The sequence below is a fragment of the Balaenoptera musculus genome, chromosome 14, assembly GCF_009873245.2.
Source record: "Balaenoptera musculus isolate JJ_BM4_2016_0621 chromosome 14, mBalMus1.pri.v3, whole genome shotgun sequence".
NCBI classification, from domain to species: Eukaryota; Metazoa; Chordata; class Mammalia; order Artiodactyla; family Balaenopteridae; genus Balaenoptera; species Balaenoptera musculus.
In genome coordinates, this window is record NC_045798.1 from 58,909,410 (window position 1) to 58,935,918 (window position 26,509).

Consider the following 26,509-nt stretch of genomic DNA (forward strand, 5'->3'; position numbering starts at 1 on the left):
TAATTATAATTGGTCTATTAATATTTTATATCTCTTCCTGATTCATCCTTGGGAGATTGTACCCTTCTAAGAAATTATCTATTTCTTCTAGGTTGTCCATTTTATTTGTGTATAGTTGCTTGTGGTAGTCTCTTAAGATGCTTTATATTTCTGTGGTGTCAGTTGTAACTTCTTTTTCAGTACTTTTTTTTTCTTTCATTGGGATATAGTTGTTTTACAATGTTGTGTTAGTTTCTACTGTACGGTGAAGTGAAATAGAGTTACCTCTGTTATACAGCAGGTTCCTATTAGTTATCTATTTTATACATCTTAGTGTATATATGTCAATCCCAATCTCCCAATTCATCCCACCCCCCACCCCCCACCCCCTGCTTCCCCTCTTGGTGTCCATACATTTGTTCTCTATTTCTGCCTTGCAAAACATTTTTCTAGATTCCACATGTATGCGTTAATATACGATATTTTTCTCTTTCTGACTTACTTCACTCTGTATGACAGTCTCTAACTCCATCCACGTCTCTACAAATGACCCAATTTTGTTCTTTTTTATGGCTGAGTAATATTGCATTGTATATATGTACCATATTCTCTTTATCCATTTAACTGTCAATAGACATATAGGTTGATTCCATGACTCAGCTATTGTAAATAATGCTGCAATAAACATTGGGGTGCATGTTTCTTTTTGAATTATGGTATTCTCAGGGTATGTGCACAGTAGTGGGATTGCTGGGTTATAGGGTAGTTCTATTTTTAGTTTTTTTAAGGAACCTACATACTGTTCTCCATAGTAGCTGTATCAATTTACATGCCCACCAACAGTGCAAGAGGGTTCCCTTTCCTCCCCACCCTCTCCAGCATTTATTGCTTGTAGATTTTTTTATGATGGCCATTCGAACTGGTGTGAGGTGATACCTCATTGTAGTTTTGATTTGCATTTCTCTAATAATTAGTGATGTTGAGCAGCTTTTCATGTGCCTCTTGGTATCGGTATGTCTTCTTTGGAGAAATGTCTATTTAGGTCTTCTGACCATTTTTTGATTGGGTTGTTTGTTTTATTGATATTGAGCTGCATGGCCTGTTTATATATTTTGGAGATTAATCCTTTGACTGTTGATTTCTTTGCAAATATTTTCTCCCATTCTAAGGGTTGTCTTTTCATCTTGGTTATGATTTCCTTTGCTGTTCAAAAGCTTTTAAGTTTCTTTAAGTCCCATTTGTTTATTTTTGTTTTTATTTCCATTACTCTAGGAGGTGGGTCAAACAAGATCTTGTTGTGGTTTATGTCAAAGAGTGTTCTTCCTATGTTTTCCTCAAAGAGTTTTATAGTGTCTGGCCTTACATTTAGATCTTTAATCCATTTTCAGTTTATTTTTGTGAATGGTGTTAGGTTGTGTTCTAATTTCATTCTTTTAAATGTAGCTGTCCTGTTTTCCCAGCACCATTTATTGAAGAGGCTGGCTTTTCTCCATTGTATATCCTTGCCTTCTTTGTCATAGATTAGTTAACCATAGGTGTGTGTGTTTATTTCTGTGCTTTCAATCCTGTTCCATTGATCTATATTTCTATTTTTGTGCCAGTACGATATTGTCTTGATTACTGTAGCTTTGTAGTATAGTCTGAAGTCAGGGAGCCTGATTACTCCAGCTCCATTTTTTTTCCTCAAGATCGGTGTGGCTATTTGGAGTCTTTTTTGTCTCCATACAAATTTTAAGATTTTTTGTTCTAGTTCTGTAAAAAATGTCATTGGTAATTTGATAGGAATTGCACTGCATCTGTAGATTGCTCTGGGTAGTGTAGTCATTTTCACAATATTGATTCTTCGAACCCAACAACATGTTGTATCTCTCCATCTTTTTGTGCCATCTTTGATTTCTTTCATCAGTGTCTTATAGTTTTCTGCATACAGGTCTTTTACCTACTTAGATAGGTTTATTCCTATGTATTGTATTGTTTTGTTGTGATGGTGAATGGGGTTGTTTCCTTAATTTCTCTTTTGGAACTTTCATTCTTAGTGTATGGGAATGCAAGAGATTTCTGTACATTACTTTTGTATCCTGCAACTTTACCAAATTCACTCATTAGCTCTAAGAGTTTCCTGGTGGTATCCTTAGGTTTTTCTATGTATAGTATCATGTCACCTACAAACAGTAACCATTTTACTTCTTCTTTTCCAATTTGTATTCCTTTTATTTCTTTTTCTTCTCTGATTGCTGTGGCAAGGACTTCCAAAAGTATGTTGAATAATAGTGGTGAGAGCATGCATCCTTGTCTTGTTCCTGATCTTAGAGGAAATGCTTTCAGTTTTTCACCATTGAGAATGACGTTTGTTGTATATGGCCTTTTTTATGTTGAGGTAGGTTCCCTCAATGCCCACTTTCTGGAGAGTTTTCATCATAAATGTGTGTTGAATTTTGTCAAAAACTTTTTTTGCATCTATTGAGAATATTATATAGTTTTTATTCTTCAACTTGTTAATATGTTGTATCACACAGTTTGATTTGCATATATTGAAGAAGCCTTGCATCCCTGAGAAAAATCCCACTTGATCATGGTCTATGATCCTCTTAATATGTTGTTGGATTCTGTTTGCTAGTATGTTGCTGAGGATTTTTGTATATATATTCATTAGTGATATTGGTTTGTAATTTTCTTTTTTTGTAATATCTTTGTCTGGTTTTGATATCAGGGTAATGGTGGCCTCGTAGAATGAGTTTGGGAGTGTTCCTTACTCTGCAAGTTTTTGGAAGAGTTTGAGAAGGATGAGTTTTAGCTCTTCTCTAAATGTTTGATAGAATTTACCTGTGAATCCATCAGGTGTTGGACTTTTGTTGTGTGGAAGATTTTAATCGGTTTCAATTTCATTACTTGTGGTTGGTCTGTTCATATTTTCTATTTCTTCCTGGTTCAATCTCAGAAGGTTGTACCTTTCTAAGAATTTGTCCATTTCTTCCAGGTTGTCCATTTTATTGGCATATAGTTGCTTGTAGTAGTCTCTTATGATGCTTTGTATTTCTGTGGTATCTGTTGTAATTTCTCCTTTTTCATTTCGAATTTTATTGATTTGATTCTTTTTCCTCTTTTCCTTGATGAGTCTGGCTAAAAGTTTATCAATTTTGTTTATCTTCTCAAAGAACCATCTTTTATTTTTATTGATATTTGCTATTGTCTTTGTTTCTATTTCATTTATTTCTGCTCTGATCTTTATGATTTCTTTCTTTATACTAACTTTGGGTTTTCTTTGTTCTTCCTTCTCTAGTTGCTTTATGTGTACGGTTAGATTGTTTATTTGAGATTTTTCTTGTTTCTTGAGGTGAGATTGCTTTGCCTTTCCTGCTTTTAATATTTTTTCTTTGAATATAATTTTTGTTAGTTTGTTTAATATGTGTCTTGGTGTGTTTCTCTTAACGTTCATCTTGTGTGGGACTCTCTGTGCTTCCTGGTCTTGGGTGGATATTTCTTTTCCCATATTAAAGAAGTTTTCAACAGTAATCTCTTCAAGTATTTTCTCAGAACATTTCTTTTCTCTTCTTCTGGGACCCCTATAATTCAAATGTTGGTGTGCTTAATGTTGTCCCAGAGGTCTCTGAGAATGTCCTCAATTCTTTTCATTCTTTTTTTTAATTCTGCTCCATGGCAGTTATTTCCACCATTTTATCTTCCAGCTCACTTATCTTTTCTTCTGCCTCAGTTATTCTGCTATTGATTCCTTCTAGAGTATTTTTAATTTTAGTTTTTTTGTTGTTCATCACTGTTTGTTTGCTCTTTAATTCTCCTAAGTCCTTGTTAAAGGTTTCTTGTATTTTCTCCACTCTGTTTCCAAGATTTTGGATCATCTTTACTATCATTACTCTGAATTCTTTTTCAAGTAGGTTGCCTCTTTCCTCTTCATTTATTTGGTCTTGTAGGTTTTTACCTTGCTTCTTCATCTGTAACATATTTTTTGTTATCTCTTTTTTTTTTTTTTTGATGTGTCGGACTGTGTTCCTGTCTTACTGGTTGTTTCACCTGAGGTGTCCAGCACTGGAGTTTGAAGGCCGTTGGGTAGAGCTGAGTCTTGGTGCTGAGATGAGGATCTCCAGGAGGCCTCACTCTGATTAATATTCCCTGGTATCTGAGGTTCTCTCTTAGAGAGAACCAGTGGGTTGGATTTGTCACGCCCATCACAGAAGCTCAGACTCAACCCCCAGCCAGGGAACCAAGGTCCCACAAGCCACGTGGCTTGGCAAAAGAAAAGAAAAAACAGAAGCAGTACAATAACAGAGAATAAAAAATAAAATAAAATTAGAAAGATTAAAATATATATTAGGAAAAATAAAGCTACAATTGAAACAACTACAACAAGATAAAACAGAACCACAACAGAGAAAAGAAAGAAAAAAAAAAAGAACAAGCCAAAAAGAGCAGAACAATAACAAGGTATAAAGAATAAAATAAAATTAAAAAATAAAAGATTTCTTAGAAAAATAAAAATATAAATGAATTTAAAAAAACAAGCTAAAACAGAACCACATCCTAAAAGAAGAAGGAAAAAAAAGGCCAGAAAAGTCCTTGGATGGGGAGGCGGAGCTTTGGTGGGGAGTGGAACTTAGGAGAGGGTGGGGTTTAGGGTGGGGGTGGGGCCTAGGCAGGGGTGACATTTAAGCATGAAGTGCAGCCTGCACAGCTGGAAAAGGCCTTGTGGGCGGGGCCTAGGTGGGGCAATGTTTAAGCATGGGGTGGGGCTGAAGCTTAGGTCCTGTTGAGGGGGGGAAAGGCAGCATGGCCTGAGGAGGCCTATGGGTCACGGAGTTCTGGAGTTTGGTGGAAGGCCCTGGATGTGAATGTCTGGGCAGGGTTTAGGCCTAGCACTGCTGGAGGGGGCTCAGAGGTGTCTCTTGTAGTGCTGCTTGTAGAGGTAGGGACCTGGGTGGGAATGTAGAGGCAGAGGTTAGGCTCTGCACTGCTGCTGGGGGTAGCCTCCAAGGGTGGGGATTAGGCTCGGGAGCCCAACAGTCTCCCTGGTGCCCAAGTGGGCAGGGAAAACAGTAGCCACATCTTCTTCCATTCCTCCACACCCCGGAGTGTCTCCCCTGTCACCGCTGAACTCCTAACTGTGAATGGGCCCCACTGGGTGTGAGAACACCTTCCCTACACCAGTCACCCCTCAGGAGTGCTGGCCAATCAGTCCAGCTTTTACTTTTGCTCCCCCTTCCCTCCCTCCCATTCTCTCAGGGCCCACGCAACTGGAGGGTGCCTCAGTGGGCAGAGGATCAGGCCCAGGATCTCAGCAGGCTCCCTGGGACCCAAGTGGGCAGGGGAAATGCTTGCCACCTCCCTTCTGGTCCTCTGCTCTTCCAGTGCTCCCCCTCTTTCCCCCTCTGGGTATGGGAACACTTACCCTCCCCCAGCTGCCCTTCAGTGGTACTGGTCCCATCCCGCCTCCACTTCTTCTCCCCACTCACTTCCCCCCACATCCTACCTGGTCTCTGGGGTTTCCTCCCATCCCCTTAGGTGTCCATGATCCCCCATCAGTGACTGGTTGGTTCCCTAGTTGTGCAGAGACACGAACTCCACGTCCTCCTAGTCTGCCATCTTGACTTCGTCCTCTCTTGAGGTGAGATTGAATTCCTATAAACTTCCCTCTTAGAATTGCTTTTGTTGAATCCCATAGGTTTTGGGTCATTGTGTTTTCATTGTCATTTGTTTCTATGTATTTTTTTTTATACCCTCTTTGATTTCTTCAGTGATCTCTTGGTTATTTAGGAGCACACTGTTTAGCTTCCATGTTTTTGTGTTTTTTACACTTTTTTTTCCTTTAATTGATTTCTAATCTCATAGTGTTGTGGTTGGAAATGATACTTGATATGATTTCAATTTTCTTAAATACACCAAGGCTTGATTTGTGACCCAATATGTGATCTATCCTGGAGAATATTCTGTTTGCACTTGAGAAGAAAGTGTATTCTGCTGCTTTCAGATGGAATGTCCTATAAATATCAATTAAGTCTATCTGGTCTATTGTGCCATTTAAAGCTTGTGTTTCTTCATTAACTTTCTGTCTAGATGATCTGTCCATGGTGTAAGTGGAGTGTTAAAGTCCCCCACTATTATTGTGTTACTGTTAATTTCCCATTTTTTGGCTGTTAGCATTTGTCTTATGTATTGAGGTGTTCATATGTTGGGTGCACAAATATTTATAATTGTTATATCTTCTTCTTGGATTGATCCCTTGATCAGTATGTCTTGTCCTTCCTTGTCTCTTGTACTAGTCTTTATTTTAAAGTCTATTTTATGTGATATGAGTATTGCTACTCCATCTTTCTTTTGATTTCCATTTGCAGGGAATATCTTTTTCCATTCCCTCACTTTCAGTCCGTATGTGTGCCTAGGTCTGAAGTGGGTCTCTTGTAGACAGTATATATATGGGTCTTGTTTTTGTATCCATTCAGGCAGTCTGTTTCTTTTTGTAGGAGCATTTAATCCATTTACATTTAAGGTAATTATCAATATGTATGTTCCTATTACCATATTTGTAATTGTCGTTTTTGTAGGTCTTTTTCTTCTCTTGTGTTTCTCACCCAGAGAATTTCCTTTAGCATCTGTTGTAAAGCTGGTTTGGTGGTGCTGAATTCACTTAGCTTTTGCTTGTCTGCAAAACTTTTGATTTCTCCATTGTATCTGAATGAGATCCTTGCTGACTAGATCAATCTTGTTTGTAGGTTTTTCCCTTTCATCACTTTAAATATATCCTGCCACTCCCTTCTGGCCTGCAGAATTTCTGCTGAAAAATCAGCTGATAACTTTATGGGGATTCCCTTGTATGTTATTTGTTGCTTTTCCCTTGCTGCTTTTAATATTTTTTCTTTGAATTTAATTTTTGTTAGTTTGAATAATATGTGTTGGCGTGTTTCTCCTTGGGTTTGTGCTCTGTGGGGCTCCCAGTGCTTCCTGGACTTCGGTGGCTATTTCCTTTCCCATATTAGGGAAGTTTTAGACTACAATCTCTTCAAATATTTTCTCAGAACCTTTGTCTTTCTCTTCTTCTTCTGGGACCACTATAATTCAAATGTTGGTGAAATTAATATTGCCCCACAGGTCCCTGAGACTATCTTCATTTCTTTTCATTCTTTTTTCTTTATTCTGCTCCTTGACAGTTATTTCCACGATTCTATCTTCCAGCTCACTTATTTGTTTTTCTGCCTTAGTCATTCTGCTATTGATTCCTTCCAGTGTATTTTTCATTTCAGTTCTTGTGTTGTTCATCTCTGTTTTTTCTTTAGTTCTTCTATGTCTTTGTTAAACATTTCTTGTACTTTATCTGTGCCTCTATTTTTTTTCATAGATTTTGGATCATCTTTACTATCATTATTTTGAATTCTTTTTCAGGTACTTTCCCTATTTCCTCTTCATTTATTTGGTCTTGTAGTTTTTACCTTGCTCCTTTGTCTGTAACATATTTATTGTCATCTCATTTTTTTAATGTGTGGGTCTGTGTTCCTGTCTTGTTGGTTGTTTTTCCTGAGGCGTCCAGCACTGGAATTTGCAGGCAGGTGGGTGGAACTGGCTCATGGTGCCTAGATGAGAGAGACCTCTCTATGGGAGAGGTCACACTGATTAATATTCCCTGAGACCTGAGATTCTCTCTTAGTCCAGCAGTTTGGACTCAGTGCTCCCACCACAGGAGTTCAGGACCACTCCCTGGCTTTGTCACGTTGAGATTCCTCCTTTCCCCTTTAGATGTCCGAGGTACTCCTCTACTGCCCAGTATGTTCTCTGCAAGAATTTCTCCAGTGCATTCTTGTACTTGTCTCATGTCTTACATTTAAGGCTTGAATTCATGTTAAGTTAATTTTTGTGAGTGGTGTAAGATAAAGGTCAGGACCCCACTCAAAAATTATTGAGAATCCTATAAATCTTGGCTTATATGGGTTACATATTAATATTTCTATATTGTAAAATAAAACAGACTTTAAAAATGTTCATTAATATAATTAATAATAATAAACTCCATTATATGTTAACATAAATAATGTTTATGAAACAAAATAACTACAATTTTCAAAACAAAAATAGTTGGAGAGAAGAGTATTATTGTTTTACATTTTTGCAGATTCATGTGGCTCTGTGAAGACACTTAGATTTTCATGTTGCTTCTGCTATGGTTAATTTTAGGTGTCAACCTGACTGGGATAAGGAATGCCTGGTAAAATATTATTTCTGGATACATTGGTGAGGATGTTTCTAGGAAAGATTATCACTTTGATTGTTAGACTGAGTAAAGATCCACCCTCACCAAAGTGAGTCGGTATCATCCAATCCATTGGGAGCCTGAATAGAAGAAAAAGGCAGATGATGGGTGATTTTTTTTCTTTTAGCTTGAGCTCCTGCCCTCAGACATCCAACTGGGGCTGAGAATTACACCATAAGCTGTCCTGGTTCTCAGGCTTTCAGAGTCAGGCTGAATTGTACCACCAACGTTCCTGGTTCTCCACCTTCAGACAGCAGAAATTTTGAATGAGGTTTTATCAATTAATTGTTTTTAAAAATCCTACAATTATAATTTGTAAAACATTTGTTTATTGACCCAAGCTGAATTTCTAAATGTTGACACATTTTATTGTAAAATATCAAGATTAGATTCATTAATATCCCCATTGATTTCATCAGAAAAGTCTTTAAATATTGAAGAGCTTTCCAAATCCATGGGGTGCATACAGATTTTCCAAAATTCTAATTTTTATTTGCAAATCTGATGGTGGCATTGTCATTTGTTTTCCTTGAAGTAACAAGCTTATTCATTATTTTTTGAGAAAATATATGCCAACTACCTAAGTCTGAATAACCATATTTTGTCAGTCAATTATTATTACTAATAAAAAACAGCCTTCTAGGAACAAAGTCGCTAATTTAGCCTGCCACTCAATTGCACAGGTGCTTTTCCTGGAGATAACCATCTAATATCAGTATGGGACAGAGGTTCTTTATCATTTTCATAAATAATATGAAATGATATGATAAAATTATCATATTAAAAAAAGATATGTACTCAAGGGTAGAGATTTAATAAATTTAATAATTTCTATTGATTCATCAAAGAGATTCTTAAATAAAATTGGCATATTTTTACTCAAAGTGTGTAGTGGTCAAGAATAAAATAATCTCTAGTAGAATTTGTACCACCACATTGACTTATTCCAAGGAACTAGTATTTTTATGTACCATAATTTCTGTACCATCAGTGTAAATGTCAACAGTGAAAAAATGAGAATACTGTTTTAGTTTTATTATAAAAATAAAATTGACATTATAAATTCTCTGAACAGGTTTTGGAGATCCCCTGGTCTAGACCAGTCTAGATTCACCAGTCTTAGACCAGCGATGCCACTACTTTGTCCAAAATCTTTTTTCCATGGCCAACAGCAGTGTCAGGAATCATAGTAATTTTTCCTTTTGTACTTTCAGAAAAGATTTATTTATCTCATTCTCTTAAATCTAGGAATGCTACTTACAAAGATCTCTTCTAACAAGAGTTTCCTTAATGTTTGTTTTCTATTCCATATCTGTTAATCACTCTGAACTATCAAGAAAGTTAGGATCGAGCACAGACTCATAACTTGACAAGTAGAAAATGATCATTATTATTTTCACTGTAACCCTTTGTTCTGTGAAGTCACTTTAGCTCTCAGCTATCAAATCACTGCCTCAAAACTCCTGATATAAGTTTTGGAAATAAATAAATATATACATAGAATATATTTTTAAAAACATTGTTCTTTGTTTTCCCTTTCCTTTTTAAAAAATATTATTTATGAAACATGTCACTCTGGTAGAAGGCAGAATTTACAAGAAAGGGAAAGAAAAATAATACAATGAAGAGTAGAACACATGCGTACTTAATAGTAATACTTTCCAAATACATATGCAAAGATAAATAAAAATATTTTAGGTATAAAGATAAGGACAACTATATATGTGTGTGAAAGAGGTGCTTGTTTTAAAATGATGTTTAAGACAAAGAAAAAGCAAACAATAACAAAAACCGTTTCTCAATAATCTCAACATCTTGGGAAAACCACTTATTTTATCACCACCTAAACTAGCCCAATGATGGGATAGCCATATAAGTTCCTCACTGTATTTGTATAGGCTGTGAACTTAATAGGTAATATAACAATGGCAGTATTCCTGAGATAAGTAGAAACAAAATTAGACCAATTTGTCAGATAATTCAGGAGGCTGTGTGGAGTGTTTGACATAAATGACCGAATATGACTTAAGATGCTTTACTCACTGTATTTTCTTGCTTGGGGAACTGTGATTTGAAAAAGAAAAAAATAATCAGGAAAACTATATCAGTCATCAACTTCTTATTGGAAGGTTTGCCACTGTCTTGTCTCATACATTTTTGTGTGTGGGAGTTTTACTGTTGAACATGTTGTTTGATTTTATTTTTTAACAAATTTTGTTCTATATTTTTTCTCTTCTCCCTTAAGATTCAAGGAGACAGAGTTGTCACACACAGCCTGAAGAGAAATAGGGTAGATATTGATTCAAAGTTTCTTGGGTGTATGAGCAATAATATTGAAATATTTTACATTTTCTATTAAAATGTAATTCTGCTATCACCTAAGAAGATAGTCAAAAAGGTGAAAAACTGAACTAAAAAGGAAAAATAGTTGAACCATTATTTAAACAATTTAATTCACTTCTTGACAGTTACAACATCAGTCATCTCAATGTATCCAGACTCAACTTTCAGTTGCTTATATTTTCCAATCTGTCTTAGACTAATCATATGCAATATAATTTATAATAATAATAATAGTATAACCAAAATACTACCTTCCATTTTCTTTGTGCTTTTTATACAAAAAAAGTTTCCATGTTCATTATCTATTTTAATCCATGGATGATTGATTCAATGAAGTAGGAAAGGTAGGATTTACATTTTACAAATGAGAACAATAAAAAAATATAGAATACATGATATGCTTAAATTCATGTACTGAATCCCTAGTGAAGCCAAACAAGACAACATTTCTAGTTGAAGGTTCTTTTCTTTTACTTCTCTACTCTGCAGATTGACCTTTATGTTTAACCCCAAATTAATTTGTTAAATAAATACAACACACACCATAAATCAATTTTTTATTTGTAGTTTACATATAAAAATTGCCTTCTTAGTGTCAACTTTTATTGAAACTTTCAATTCTCCTCTTTCTGTCTTCCTGTGCAAAACTGTAGTAAAAATCCTGTTTTGTTAACCATATTTTTTCCTCCAAAGTAATAGCTGATTATTGAGTATTCTTGTCCAAATACCAGGGAAAATATTGAAGATTAGGAAACTCTCTCTCTGCATAAACATTCTTATTGTTAACTTAGATTCCTCAACAAGAATATGTGTTTTAACACTCATGTTTTTTATTAATCTCCAACTTCTCCTTAGAACTGTTGGAACTGACTCTAATAACAAACCAATTAGGAGTATTATGAGTGATTCCTTTAAATGTGTATGTTGTAGGAGGGGCAGCCCTGTGTAAAATAAGATTTCATTTCTTGAGTTTAATTTTGCTCATAAAATAATCCTAATCAAATTTTCTGAGTTCTTTTCTCTATGTTGCCCAACATTAATTCTCCATTTGAGTTTAACTATTTTACTTCTTGTTTCACTGCACAGGACATAGACATTTTTAACCATACCCCATAAACGACCTATCTCCTTCTTCTCTGTTTAAAATCTTACTCCATCATTTAAAACTAGCTCAGATCCCACTAATTCCATGAAGTCTATCCTGATTTCTCAAAATCCAGTCATCTTTCTTATCTGTACTCTTTTTCTCTTATTTAAGAAAGTGGTCTCAGCTAGAGAAATAACTCTGGGGAACTTAAGCATAGTGATGCTAAATAAAATCATGAAACTGAATGAGATCACCTAGTAATTGAGTGTAGTTGTAACCAAGTGGGACACTATGGAGTCTTCCTGGAGCCAACCTTTCCCCCATATCCTCAGCTTTAGTTCTTCTCTGAAGTACCTAGATAATAGTATCTGATGCACATTTCCTGAATTGTTTTACAGATGCTAAAACCACCACCAAATAGAAAAAGTTAACAACTTGATGACCATGAGCATGTAGCCCCCAAACCTACTGGCACCTAAGGATAGATAATGTTAACCCCGGTGACACCACTCTCTTACCTCACCAACAACCAATAGGAGAATTGTGCATGAGCTGATTACATATCCTGGGACACCTCCTCTCTCACCTTGCCTTTAAAAATGCTTTTCTGAAACCCAGAAGGGAATTCAGGTATTCTGAGCACTAACTCCCTGGACTCCTTGCTTGGCTCCCTGCTAAAAATGCTGCACTTTCCTTCACCACAACTCTGTGTCAGTAGATTGGCTTTACTTCACATGGGCAAGCAGAATCAAGTTTGGTTCAGTAACACAGGAAAAAAAGAAAATCTGAGGACTGGTAACACAAAAAGGAATTAAAGGAAAAAAAAAAAAAGAAACCAAAAGGAAGAAAAGAAACAAGAGAAAAATGAAAAGAAAACAAGAAAGAGACAGAAGATCCAAAGTTAAAAAAAAATCAAGCAAAATAAGAAAGTATTTCAAGGAGGAGAGAGTGATCAACTTTGGCAAATACTGCTGATAAATAATGAATAACTTTTACTCCCACACTCCTTTTACTATCGGATAAAAGGAGATAAGAATGGAGATTAACCAAAAGTTTCCTAGATTTTTTTCACAGTTTTTCTAGGATAGCTTGGTAACTTCTGGAGAGCCCTCTCTCATATCCAAGTCCTTTTGTACTTTGATTAACACCCCACAATTAGTACTTTTACTCATACTATCATATGCAGTTGGCTCTTGACCAACATTGGATTGAACTGTGTGGATCCACTATACGTGGATTTTTTTTCCAATAAATATATTGGAAATTTGCAACAATTTGAAAAAACTGGCAGATGAAGCAGGTAGCCTAGAAATATTGAAAAAAATTAATAAAAAGTTAGGTATGTCATGAATGCATAAAAATATACATAGATACTCGTCCATTTTATTGTTTACTACCATAAAATATAGAGAAATCTATTATAAACAGTAGAAATTTAGCAAAACTTATGCACGCAAACACTTACAGACCATACATGGTGCCATTCACCATCATGAGAAATATAAACAAATGTAAAGGTGCAATATTAAATTATAACAGCATAAAGTTAACTGTAGTAATACTGTACTACTGTAATAATTTTGTAGCCACCTCCTGTTGCTATTGCAGTGAGCTCAAGTGTTGTGAGTATCTGCTTAAAACACCATGTGACCCTGGTCATCTCCACCTGAGCAGTTCATCTCTCCAGTAAATTGGATATCACAATTAAAAATGATCTCTTACATTCTCATATAATTTTTATTGTTTTTAGTGTAATTCTATAAACCTTGAGTAACACCATAGGATGAAGTGCACTAATGACGCAGGAAGTGCTCCCAAGAAACAGAGAAAAGTCATGACATTATAAGAAAAAATTAAATTGCTTGATATGTGCAGTATATTGAGGTCTGCAGTGGTGGTTGCCCATTCATTTCAAGATAAATGAATCCAGCATAAGGACAATTATCAAAAAAGAAAAGGAAATTTAAGGAGTCATTGCTACAGCTATGCCAACATGTGCAAAAACCTCACACTTTTTGTGAAATACCTTTTTATCTTATCTTGAAATTGTAGCTTTTATGTGTGTGCAGGATTGTTATAAGAAATGTATACCTATAAACTCCAATATGACTTGAAAAATGTGAAGTCATTATATGGCAACACAAAGCAAAAGGAAGGTGAAGCATCTAAAGTCAGAGAATTTAATGCCAGCAAAAAATGGTTTAATAATTTTAGAAAGAGGTTTGCCTTTAAAATGTCAAGATAACAGGAGAAGCTGCTTCTGTCAACCAGGATGCAGTACGTGCATTCCCAGACATCACTAAGAAAATCATTGAAGTGAAAGGATATCAACCTGGACAGGTTTTTAATGCAGATAAAAGTGTCCTATTCTGGAAAAAAATGCCACAAAAGACAATTATTAGTAAGGAAGAGAAGTGTGCAGCAGGATTTAAGGCAGGAAGGAGTAGGATAACTCTACAGTTTTATGCAAATGCAGTCAGTTTTATGATCAGAACTGCCCTTATGTATAAAGCTGATGATGCCCAAGCCTTTAAGGGAAAAGAAATACCACATATCCGTCTTGTGGTTGTACAACAAGAAGACCTGGACAATGAGAATCTTTTTCTGGATTGGTTCCATTGATGCGTTGTCCCTGAAGTCAGGAAGTAAATTGCCAGTAAGGGACTGCCTTTTGTTTTTCTTCCAGTTGTATTTAGATATAATTGACATATAGTACTGTATAAATTTAAGGTTTCACAGCATAATGATTTGATTTACGTACATCATGAAGTGATTATCACAACAAGTTTAGTGGGCATTTATCATCTCGTATAGATAACAAATTTTTAAAAAATATAAAACATTTTTCCTTGTGATTAGAACTCTTAGGATGTGCTCTATTAATGACTTCCATATGCAACATACCACAGTGTGAATTAAATTTATCAGGTTGTACATTACATACCTAGTACTTACTTGTCTTATAACTGGAAGTTTGTACCTTTTGACTGCCTTCATCCAATTCCCCCTTCCCCTCTGGTAGTCATAAATTTGATTTTATTTTCTATTAGTTTGTTAGTTTGTTTTTGAAATGTAAATGACCTACAACACTATGTTGGTTTCTGTTACACAATATGGTGTATAGAAATAATATTTCTATACATTTCAAACTCATCATTAAGATAAGTCTAGTTACAGTAACCAAAAATATTATATAGTTTTTAACAACATTCCCCACATCATACATTTCGTATCTGTTAACCATTTATCCTGCAACTGGAAGTATGTACCTCTTAATCTCTCTCAACTATTTATTTTCTCCCTCCAACCCTTTTTTCTCTGGCAATCACCTGTTAGTACACTGTATCTATGGATCACTTTCTGTTTTGTTGAATTTGTTTATTCATTTTGCTTTTCTTAGATTCCACATATAAGTGAAATCATACAGTATTTGTCTTTCCCTAACTTATTTCACTTAGCCTAATACTCTCTAGGTTCATGTATATTGCCACAAATGGCAAAATTGCACTCTTTTCTATGACTGAGTAATATTCCATTATATATAAGTGTATATACCAAATCTTCTATATCCATTCTTCTATTGATGAGCACTTAGGTTGTTTCTGTATCTTGGTTGTTATAAACAATGCTGTGATGAACATTGTGGTGTGTATATCTTTTTAAATTAGTATTTTTGTTTTATTTGGATAAATAGCCAGGAGAGAAATTTCTGGATTATATGGTAGTTCTATTTTTAATTTTTTGAGGAATATTTATACTGTTTTCCATAGTGACTGCCCCAATTTACATTCCCACTAACAGTGCAGGGGGGTTCCCTTTCTCCACATCATTGACAACACTTGTTATTTGTTGTCTTTTTGTTAATAGCCATTCTGACAGGTGTGAAGTGATATCTCACTGTGGTTTTGATTTCCATTTCCCTGATGATTAATGATGTTGGGCATCTTTTCATGTGCCTGTTGGCCATCTGTATACCTTCCATAGAAAAAAATGTCTATTTGGAGCCTCTGCCCACTTCTGATTAGTTTTTGTTTTTTTTTTGATGTCGAGTTTTATGATTCTTTCCATATTTTGGATATGAACCCCTTATTTAATATGTCTTTTGCAAATACCTTCTCTCATTCAAGGGGTGGCCTTTTCACTTTGTTGATAGTTTCCTTCACTCTGCAAAACCTTTTTTGTGTGATTCAGTCCCATTAATCAGATGTAGTCCCATTTGATTATTTTTGCATTTATTTCCCTTGTCTAAAGAGACACATCCAAAAAATATATAAATAAGACCAATGTTAAAAAGCTTACTGCCTATGTTTTCTTCTAGAAGTTTTATGGTTTCAAGTATTACATTTAAGTCTTTAAGCCATTTTGAATTTATTTTTGTACATCATATGAGAGAATTATCCAGTTTGATTCTTTTGCATGGTTGCTGTCCAGTTTCCCAACAACATTTATTGAAGAGTCTGTCTTTCCCCATTGTATATTCTTGCCTCCTTTTCACATATTAATTGACCATGTAAGTGTGGTATCATTTCTTTGCTTTCTATTTTGTTCCATTGATCTATGTGTCTGTTTTCATGCAAGTATCATATTATTTTGATGACTGTAACTTTGTAGTATAGTTTAAAATCAGGGAGCATGATACCCTCAGCTTTGTTATTTCTTAAGATGGCTTTGACTATTCAGAGTTTTTTCTGTTTCCATATAAATTTTATTTGTTCTAGTTCTATGAAAAATACCCTTAGTATTTTGATGGGGATTGCATTGAATATGTAGATTGACCTGGGGAGTATGATCATTTAAAAAATATTGAGTCTTCCTACCTGTGAAAACAGGGAATCTTTCCATCTGTTTGTGTAATCTTCAATGTAATTCATAAGTATCTTATAATTTGCTGAATAAATGTCTTTTATCTCCTTGGTTAGACTTATTCTAGGTATTTCATTCTTTATGATGCAATTGTAAATGGGATTGTTTTCTCAATTCTTTCTGACATTTTGTTGTAAGTGTATAGAAATGCAACAGATTTCTGTATATTGATTTTGTGTCTTTCAACTTTACCAAATTCCTTGAGTAGCTCTAATATGTTTTTGTTGGTGTCTTTATGATTCTCTATGTATAATATGATGTGACCTCAAACAGTGGCAGTTTTACTGCTTCCTTTCCAATTCAGATTCCTTTTGTTTATTTTTCTTCTCTAATTGCTGTGGCTAGGAATTCCAATACTATGTTGAATAAAACTGGTGAGAGTGGGCACCCTTGTCTTGTTCCTGATAGTAGAGGTAATGCTTTCAGCTCTTAATTGTTCAGTATGATGTTAGCAGTGGGCTTACCATATATGGCCTTTATTATGTTGAGGTATGCTCCCTCCATACCCACTTTCTGGAGAGTTTTTATCATAAATTAATGTTGAATTTGTGAAAAGTTTTTCTACATTTATCAAGCTAATTTTATTTTATTCTGCAATTTGTTAATATGACACATCACATTGATTGATTTGTGGATATTGAAAAATTCTCACACTCCTGGGATGAATCCCACTTGATCATGGTGTATATTATTTTAATGTATTGTGGAATTTAGTTAAGGAATATTTTGTTTAGGATTTTTGCATTTAAGTCTAACAGTGATGTTGGCCTGTAATTTTATTTTTGTGTGATATCTTTGGTTTTGGTATCAGGATGATGCTGGCCTCATAGAATGAGTTCAGAAATATTTCTTTCTCTGTAATTTTTTGTAAGAGTTTGAGAAGGATAGGCATTAATTCATCTCTAAATGTTTGGTAGAATTCACCTGTGAAGACTTGTGGTCTTGAGCTTTTGTTCTCTTTTTTGGGGTGGGAGGCAGTTGATTTATTGCTGATTCAATTTTATTACTGGTAATGAAATTACTGGTAATTTCTCCCAACTCCAGTCTTGGGAGATTGCAAATTTATAGGAATTTGTCCATTTCTTCTGGGTTGTCCATTTTATTGGCATATAATAGTGTACAGTAATCTCTTATGATCTTTTGTATTTCTTTGGGTTGTTGTAAAAACTTTTTTTTTTTTTTCATTTCTGATGTTATTGATTTTGGCCCTCTCTTTTATATTCTTGTTGAGACTGGCTAAAGGTTTATTCCTTCTGTTTATCTTTCCAATGAACCAGCTCTTAGCTGCATTTATTTTCTCTATTTTTTTTCTGCTTTCTATTTCATTTATTTATTATGTGATGTTTGATTTCTTTTCTCTACAAACCTTGGGTTTTGTTTTTAATTCATTTTCTAGTTCCTTTAGGTTTAAAGTTAGGTTGTATATTTCCAATTTTTCTTGGTTCCTGAGGTAGGCTTCTATTGCTGTAAACTTGCCCATTAAAACTGCTTTTGCAGGCTTCCCTGGTGGTGCAGTGGTTGAGAATCTGCCTGCTAATGCAGGGGACACAGGTTCGAACCCTGGTCTGGGAGGATCCCACATGCTGCAGAGCAACTAGGTCTGTGAGCCACAACTACTGAGCCTGCGTGGCTGGAGCCTGTGCTCCACAACAAGAGAGGCCACGATAGTGAGAGGTCCGTGCACTGTGATGAAGAGTGGCTCCCGCTTGCCACAACTGGAGAAAGCCCTAGCACAGAAACAAAGACCCAACATAGCAATCAATCAATCAATCAATCAATCAATGAATCTTAAAAAAAAAAAAAAAACTGCTTTTGCTGCATCCCATAGATTTTGGATCATTGTGTTTTCACTTTCATTTGTCTCCAGGTATTTTTTTATTTCTTCTTTGATTTGTTCAGTGATCCATTGGTGTTTAAGGGCATAATATTTAGCCTCCATGTGTTTGTATTTTTGGCAGTTTTTATTCTTATAGTTGATTTCTATTCTCGTAACACTATGGCCAAAATATTTTGATATTATTTCAATTTTCTTAAATTTACTGAGATTTGTTTTGTGAACTGACAAGTAGTCGATCCTGGAGAAAATTATATATATATATATCTAATGTGTTTTTAAGACCACTGTTTTCTTATGGATTTTCTGTCTGGCTAATCTCTTCACTTATCTAAGTGGGGTGTTAAAGTCCCCTACTATTAATGTGTTACTGTCAATTTTTCCTTTTATGTCTGTTAATGATTACTTAATATATTTAGGTGCTCCTATGTTCAGTGCATATATATTTACAATTGTTATATCTTCTGTTAGATTGATCCACTGGTCATTATGTAAAGTCCCTTGTCTTTTTTTACAGTCTTTATTTTCTAGTCTATTTTTTTCTGATATAAGTATTGTTACCCCAGCTTTCCTTTGATTTCCATCTTCATGAAATACCTTTTTCCATCCCCTCACTTTAAGTCTGTTGTGTCTTTACATCTGAAGTGGTCTTTTGTAGGCAGAATATATATGGGTCTTTTTTTTGTATCCATTCAAATCTGTATCTTTTTAGTTCATTTACGTTTAAAGTAATTATCAACAGATAAGTACTTATAGCCAGTTTTTAAATTGTTTAAAGGGTGTTTTTATAGTTTTTGTTCCTTTTTTATATTTTGCTCTTTCTCATTGAGATTGATGACTACCTTTAGTTATATGTTTGTATTCCTTTCTCTTTTGTGTGTGTGTATCTATCACAGATTTTTGATTTGTTGTTACTATGAGGTTTATATATAGCACTCTCTAATTCTCTCTCTCTCTCTCTCTCTCTCTCTATATATATATATGTATATGATCCATATATGCATATGGTCATATATATGTATATGATGTTTTACATCTTTTTTGCTTTTCATATTCCTTAACTATTTATGCAGATATAGATGATTTTACTACCTTTGTATTTTAATTCTCCTACTAGCTTTATAAGTGGTGGTGTCTGCCATTGGTAGGCAGGACTGGGGCCCAGGGGATGCTGGGACTTTTGCTCACCCACTGGTAGGTGACATTGGATCCTGGTACTAGTGCTTGCCCATTGGTTAGCAGAGTCAAGTTCTGGGGTCTCTTGCTGCAGGGTCCAGGGTTCCAGACTTGTGTCAGCCCATTGGTTGAAGAGGCTGAGGCCCAGGGAGTCCTGGCATTAGTGCCAGCTCACTAGTGAGTGGAGCTGGCTCCCAAGGTCTTTGGCAGTAGGGCCCTAGGGGCCTAGAGCTGGTGCATTGGTCCACAGAAAGTGAGTCTCTGGCTGCAAGGCCCTGGAGTTCCTGGGGTTTGTGTTAGTGCACTGGTATGTGGGGGTAGGTCCTGTTTATTCTGGTGAACACAGCCAGGTCCCAAGGTGGCTGCGTACTCAGGGGGTCTTAAGGTAGCAGGCCTGCTGGTGAGTGGGGCTTTGTTTTTGCCTGGCTAGTTGCTTGGCCTGAGGTATCCCAATACTGGCATTGACAGGCTGGTGAGAATTGCTAGCTACTGGCACTCTAAGCTAGAGGGAGGATTCCAAAATGATGCCTGTCAGCATCTCTGTCCATGTGGTAGAATGTGCTCCTCAATATGGCTGCTAACAGTGTCTATGTCTACAGTGTGAGCTCCAGTTGCCTCCTACCTCTCCTGGAGGCGCTCCATGATCAGCAGGTAGGTCTGATTTAGGCTCCTTTTAAATTACTGCTCCTGCCCTTGGTCCTGGAACATGTGAGATTTTGTGTTCCCCCTTTAAGTGTGGAGTCTCTATTTCTCACAGCCCTTTGGCTCTTCTGAAAGTAAGCCTCACTGGCCTTAAAACCAAATGTTCTGGGGGCTTATTTTCCAGCATAGGATCCCTAGGCTGGGGAACTTGCTGTGGGGATCAGACCACGTGCTCCTTGGGGAGACCAGTGAAATTGTAATTATCCTCCTGTTTGTGGGTCACTCATCCAGGAGTATGGGTCTTGCCTATACCATATCTCTGTCCCTCCTACCATGTCTCATTCTGGCTTTTTATTTATATCTTTAGTTGTAGAAAACCTTTTTTGCTAATCTTTCCACCTTTATCATCAATAAATGCTCTGTAAATAGTTGCAATTTTGGTGTGCCTGTGGGTAGAGGTGAGCTTAGCATCTTTTTACTCTGCCACACTCATTCCCTCTCAGACACATTCAATAAGAACTCAGCAGAAAACTGCACCAGATGCAAAGAGTAAAATGAACTAGTCCTGGTTCTAACATTGGCTCCGTAATATCAGTCAAGTCACTGATCTTTTAAATCATTGGAATCTTGATTTTAAAGGAGGAATATCTACCTAGGCCAAATCAAATATATCATTTATAGGATATCACATTGAATATTATATATCATTGAATAGTCTATCATATAAATATAAAGTATTTAGCTAATTAACTAGTCAGTTTTGTATTAACTAAAATGCTCACTTCTACATTACTTATGAGTGATGGAAATGTAAGCCAACATATGCTTTTTTTTTTTTTTAAGGTTAAAATAATGAGGTCCTGGAGGCACAATTTATACCTCTGACTTCTACATCTGATTTTACAAATGGTTCATATGGATGTCTCAGTGCAAACAGTTAAAATTAAAAAAAAAAAAAAAACATAAATCCAATAGGAGTGATGAAATTGTTTGTATGGTACACTTTTATTAGAGGAAACAGTTCATATTGTGCAGTAAAAGCTGATTCATATCATGCCATTTATCAAAAGAGGAATGAAAAACCTTTGAGGCTGCCTTGCTAATGGGGGAGGGGCTATTTTTCCTTCAATATTATGAAAAATAATGCATAATAAAAAACTATGAAAATAACTGTCAAATAAGTTGACACTGGTGAAAGGCATACAACCATTAACTTATTGCATTTCTTTTCCACAGGAAAATCTTGAATATGTCAAAGGCTGTAGAAAAATTGACATGAACATTTTAAATATTTCCCCTTCCTTGAAACAAAGGCAATAGCACCCATATCTACTCCTGACCACAGTGAGCTGGGTGCTGAGTGTGGGGTTTACAGGAGCTTTTATCTACTCCTGACCACAGTGAGCTGGGTGCTGAGTGTGGAGTTTACAGGAGCTTTTAATGGTTGTCCTTCATTAGGCATCCTTATGAGGTGGATGTTATAGTTCTTGTTTTCCAAAAAAGAAAAAAAAAAAAAAAAACAGAGACCTAGTTTATAAAGTTAGTATGTGACAGGATTTAAACCTAGTTATAAAAGGTGACCATCTTTTTAAATGTGTTTTTTTAAAAGCTTGGAGTGTTTTTAGCACATGTTTCGGGGTTTTTTTTTCATTTCACATACAACTTTCATCCAATTTCCTCTAAACTGAACTCATCATAGTTCCTCAGAATCTGCCCCTCTTTCTATCTCATCTAGTCAACAGGACTAGTATTTTTGGGTGTCTTAGATCCTCTCCTACAACATTTCCTCAGGAGTATATGCTGGGTTCTACCAGAGAGCTCAATTACCAGAACAGCAATATAAGGTCTAAACAGAAAGAATTGCAAAGTTTACTTGACACCTGTCTTTCAAGTCATCCAGTTATGATTCCTTCCTCCTTAAGTAAAGAGAAGGATTAGCTCAGAACATCAGAGTAGTTGAGTTAATAGACATTTGGTAAAAGCAATAAAAATAATTAGAGGAGGAGTCAAGATGGTGGAATAGGAGGATGTGGAATTCGTCTCTCCTCACAAGTATATCAAGAATACATCTACAAATGGAAAAATTCTCACAGAGCACCTGCTGAACATTAGCAGAAGATTTGGACACCTAAAAAGACAAGAAAAATTCCCTCACAACCAGGTAGGATGAAAGAAAGGAAAAAAGAAAAGAAGAATCAAAAAAGGGACCAGCAACCCTTGTAGGAAGCTGAAGGTGAGAAGTTCCCACACTCAGAAAAACACCCCCTTCATGGTAGGGAAATCAGCTGGGACATAAAGGGACATTTGTGGGATCAAAGGAGAACACAGTGGACAGTCTGTGACAGGCAGGACAAAGTAAGAACTGTGCTCATAGTCTGTGCCTCAGCTCTGCACACACAAGCCTGAGTCGTGTGTCTCATTGCCAAAGGGGCTGGGTCCTGGAAAGTGGGGTTTGGAGCATGAACCCAGGGAGGGGACAGATGTTGGCTGTGAAAAAGACAGCCTGAAGGGACAGGAGTAAAGAGCTCCACAACAGGGAAAGTTTGAGGAAAAAGCCTGGGACACCATAAGAAGAAAGGTGTCATTGTTGAGTGGTGCACAAGGGGCGGGCTACCATTGCAACCCCTTTCCCCACCCACTGGCTTCAGCCTCTGAGGGCACTGGGAAGGGCATCCATCTGAACAAGTTCACCAGCCCTTCAAACCAAGGCCTCCTCAGCTCATGTAGGCTCCACGATCCTGAGTGCTGTCCATCCCAAATCCTCCTCGGGATTCAGCCCTGGGCATCCCTGCCTGAGACAGGAATCTGGCAGTGCTTGAAGGGGTTGAGTGCTAAAGGATGGGGTCAAGAGAGCATATCTGGGGAAAGAACCACTGTCGACTGCATGGATACAACAGAGGGGAAGGGAGTGAGGGGCTCTGCTACCAGGAATGCCCATAGAGGAAGAGTCATCTGCCTAGGAAATGAGGCACCATTGTTGAGTGCAAGGGCCAGGGCTGCCACATCCCCCACATGCCAGCCCCTGCTTTCATGGGCACTGGGAGAGACTCCCAACAAAGTGACTGCACCTCAATCTGTTGCAACTGCCTGCTGGTCTCCACTGCAACCAGGGACACCCCAGTTGTGACCTCCATACCCCTACCTGGCCTGAGTAAGTGTAGCCCAATTAGATGCTGCTTTTTTGCTCCTTCTTGCCTGGGCAGGGAACAGATGCCTGAGGGTGGCACACACACAGAGGGGTAACCAAAACCAAAGCTGAGCCCCAAGGGCAGTGCAACTAAGGAAGAGGAATGGAAATCTCTCCATGCAGGTGCACAAGCCATGGATTAAATCCCTGTGATCAGCTTGTTAAATACTGCATCTGTGGAATATCTGAAGAGACAACAAGTGTTCCCACAAGAGAGGCTGGTCTAGCATTAGCAGCAGTGGAATTTGGGGACAAGTCCATGTGGAAGTTGGGCCAGGTCAGAGTCTGAGCAGGCCCTACAGTGCACACAGCAGGTCCAGAGACCTACCTAGAGTATTGGAGGACCTCCTGGACAGGTGGGGGTTGGCTCTGGCTCACTGAGGGAGCAAGGACACTGACAGAGGAGGCCCCAGGAAAATATTTTTATCACTATTATTCTTTTTTTCTTGTTTTGTTTTCTTCAGTAGTTGGTGTTCTTGTTTTTAATATTTTTAAAGTTTTGTTCTTTAATATTTTTTTCTATTTTTACTTTACTTTTTTGTTGTTTTGTGCTTTTTTCTTGTTTTTGTTCTTTATTTTATTTTTTTAATCGTTTTTATATGTTTGTCTTATGTTCTCTTTGAGTTTTGTTTTTTTTTTTTTTGGTTTCCTTTCTGTTTTCATTTTGTTTTTCATCTTTTTTTTTGTTAGTTTAGTATTTATTATTTTCACTTTTGAGTTCTTTGTTTGTTCTCTCGTTTTTTATTTTATTTTTCTTTCTTTTCTGTCTGCTACCTTGTTTCTGTTTGTTTGGTTTTGTTTTTATCATTTGTCTTGGGTTTGGTTTGTCTGTTTTCATCCTTCTTATTTTGTGTGTTGTTTTACTGCTGTCTATTTTTGTTTTTGCTACTTCTCTTGGGTTTTGTTTGTTTCTTGTTTTCTTTTCTTTTTTTTGTCTCTCTTTTTTCTCTGGCTGTGCCATGTGATTTTCAGGCTCTTGGTTCCCCAACCAGAGGTCAGGCCTGGGCCTCCAGGGTGGGAAAGATGAGTCCAGGATGATGGATCACCAGAGAATTCCCAGGCCCAGGAAATATTAATTGGCATGCACTCACCTTGAGATATCCAAGACACCAAGACCGGGCTCCTCCCAACTGCCTGTAGGATCCAGGGCTGGACACCTCATGCCAAACAACCAGCAAGACAGGAACACAACCCCACCCATCAGCAGATAGGTTGCCTAAAGTTGTACTAAGCTCAAAGACATCCCATAACACACCATCTTATGTGGCCCTGCCCATCAGAGGGAAAAGAATCAGCTCCACAAGAGTACAGGTATCAGTCTCTCTCACGAAAAGAAAATAAATAACTGCCACAGAGAGGAATAAAGAAAAAAGAATGAAAAGACATGAGAACAGTCTCAGAAACTGGGACAACATTAAATGCATCAACATTTGGATTATAGGGGTCCCAGAAGAAGAAGAGAAAGATAAATGGAATAAGAAAATATTTGAATAGATTATAGCCAAAAAATTCCCTAACATGGGAAAGGAAATAGCCACCAAATTCCAGGAAACACAGAGAGTCCCATACAGGATAAACTCAAGGAGAAACATGCTGAGACACATATTGATCAAACTAACAAAAATTTAATTCAAAGAAAAACTATTAAAAGCAGCAAGGGAAAAGCAAAAATAACATAAAAGGGAATCCCCATAAGGATATCAGCTGATTTTTCAGCAGAAACTCTGCAGACCAGAAGGGAGTGTCAGGATATATTTAAAGTGATGAAAGGGAAAACCTACAACCAAGATTACTCTACCAAGCAAGGATCTCATTCATATTTCATGGAGAAATCAAAAGCTTTACAGACAAGCAAAAGCTAAGAGAATTCAGCACCAACAAACCAGCTTTACAACAAATGCTAAAGGAACTTCTCTAGGCAGAAAACACAAAAGAAAAGGACCTACAAAAACAAACCCAAAACAATTAAGAAAATGGTAATAGGAACATACATATCGATAATTACCTTACATACAAATGGATTAAATGCTCCAACCAAAAGACAGACTGGCTGAATGGATCCGAAAACAAGACCCCCATATATGCTGTCCACAAGAGACCCACTTCAGACCTAGGGACACATGCAGACTGAAAGTGAGGGGATGGAAAAAATATCCCATGCAAATGGATATCAAAAGAAAGCTGGAGTAACAATACTCATATCAGAAAAAATAGACTTTAAAATAAAAACTATTACAAGAGACAAGGAAGAACACTACATAATGATCAAGGGATCAATCCAAGAATATATAACAATTGTAAATATTTATGCACCCAATAGGGGAGAACATCTATACATAAGGATAATTCTAACTGCCATAAAAGGGGAAATCGACAGTAACAAAATAATAGTGGGGGACTTTAACACTCCACTTACACGAATGGATAGATCATCCAGACAGAAAATTAATAAGGAAACACAAGCCTTAAATGACACATTAGACCAGATAGACTTGATTGATATTTATAGGACATTCCATCTGAAAGCAGCAGAATACACTTTCTTCCCAAGTGCACACAGAACATTCTCAAGGATAGATTACATATTTGATCACAAATTAAGTCTTGGTAAATTTAAGAAAATTGAAATTGTATCAAGCATCTTTTGCAACCACAATGGTATGAGATTAGAAATCAATTACAGGGAAAAAAACAGTAAAAAATACAAAACCATGTAGGCTAAATAAATACTACTAAGTAACCAAGAGATCACTGAAGAAATTAAAGAGGAAATCTAAAAATACCTACAAACAAATAACAACAAAAACATGAAGACCTAAAAACCTACGGAATGCAGCAAAAGCAATTCTGAGGGAAGTTTATAGCAATACAATCTTACCTCAAGAAACGAGAAAGGGACTTCCCTGGTAGCACTATGGTTAAGAATCTGCCTGCCAATCCATGGGATATGAGTTTGATCCCTGCTCCAGGAAGATCCCACATGCTGCAGACTACCTAAGCCCATGCACCACAACTACTGAGCCTGTGCTCTAGAGCCTGTGAGCCACAATGACTGAGCTTGCGTGCCACAACAACTGAAGCCCATGTGCCTAGATCCCGTGTTCCACAGCAAGAGAAGCCACCACAATGAGAAGCCCACACACTGCA